Source organism: Arachis ipaensis, chromosome B02 (genome assembly GCF_000816755.2).
Source record: "Arachis ipaensis cultivar K30076 chromosome B02, Araip1.1, whole genome shotgun sequence".
NCBI lineage: Eukaryota > Viridiplantae > Streptophyta > Magnoliopsida > Fabales > Fabaceae > Arachis > Arachis ipaensis.
This window is the reverse complement of record NC_029786.2, coordinates 48384642-48386360: the sequence shown is the minus strand read 5'-3', so window position 1 is coordinate 48386360 and position 1719 is coordinate 48384642.

Below are 1719 nucleotides of genomic sequence, written 5' to 3'. Positions count from 1 at the left end.
ACATGATCAATGCGTGATTACCATGAATATAATGGCCAAATAAGCCAAAGAGATCAAAAACACCCAAAACTCAATGCAAAACCTAAGGAAGGGGTATTCTTCTACCACACAAACAATTCATCCAAATCTTCATGAACAAAAAATATTTGTGAATGGTGTACTTTTTGATTGGTTAGAAGTTGTAGGTGTTGTTAGGGAGTTTTTGGACATTTTGAGCCTTTAGCTTTTCTGAAAAAAAAGGGGGGAGACGCGCGTGCACACAGTACGCGCATGCGTCCATGAGAGGATGTAGAGCCATCTATTTTTCCAGAGAATTGGGCCTCTCTTGTGCGAACGTTAAGCCTTTGCCCCAACTCGTCGCACGCGGACGCGCACAGCATGCGTGCGCGTCCATGCACCTTTAAACGAAGGCATGCGAGCGCGCACATCGCGCTTGCTCGCCACTATACTAGATGGCAAGGCACGCGCACGCGCACATTGTGCGTCCTCAACTGCTGGCACCAGCCCATACATTTTCCAGAGAGTTATGCTGGCGTTGGGTCAGCGCTAAGCATTCAGCCAACTCGTAGCACGCGAACGCGAACAGTACGCGTACGCGCCCTCACTAATTTTCCCAGTCACCTTCCGCGTCCATCCATCAATTCATCAATACATGCGGACGCGCGTTGTGTGTGCCCGCGTCAACTCCAAAATTCGAAAAACCCTAGGGTGCGATGAACACTCGCGCAGACGCACCTAGCCCCCTCCTTCTCTTCTCCAACGTTCCTCCTACCCCCTCCTTCTTCCCAACCACTTCTCCAACCACCACGCCGGCCGCCCCGCCGCCGTCCCTTCTGTCTCTCTCCCCCTCACCCCCGTTCTCCCTCTCTCTTTCTCACTCATCCCTCTTCTCTCGCTTCCTCACCTTCTCTGTCTTCCCCGGCAACGGCGCCATTTTGATGAACGAAATATTCTTATGCCGGTTAGAACTTAGTAATGAAGTCAATCGTAGTATAGGCTAACCAACAAGCAAATTTCGCATCAAACAATTCTAAAAGCTATGACCGAGAGTGTTGATCCCGGGTCGTTCTCCCTAGAAATTTCCTTAGAATGCACATCTTTGATTAGGAAAGCTTTGTCGTTTTGAGAGTTGGTACAAGAATGTAAGATGACAAAAGCAAACAACAATTAATTAAGATAAAGGCCTTGGCTAAGGGTAAGTATTGGAAGTTCCATCATTATAGCCTCCTTCAATTATGAAAAGAATTGATTGTTGCTTCACTTAGTTAACCCCCTAATCAATGGAGGAAAGTCAAGTCAGAATAGCTAACTTGAGCCACAAGTCCTAGTCTCACCCTAGGGAAGTCTAGCTTTAGTGCACTCCAAGTCAACTAGCAATTCTCAATTCATAATCTATAATTGATATCCACTATTCAAGTGTTTCCAATAACTCAACCCCTAAGCCAAGTAAGAGAAATCTACTCCAAAGCTAGGGTTGTCATTATCACAAACAATTGGTATGCAATCATAGAAGACATGATGTAATTGAGAGAAGAAAACTTAATTGAAGCTATCTAATCCACACAATCATCAATAATCAAGCAATTGAATGAAATGACACAATCCATTAATCCAAATCCAAAGTAACAAAATCAAACAAATCTAGATCTAAGAAATTGAATCAAAAGAACATCAATTAAGAGTAGAAGAAGAGTAGATCTACAACTTGTATCAAAGTAA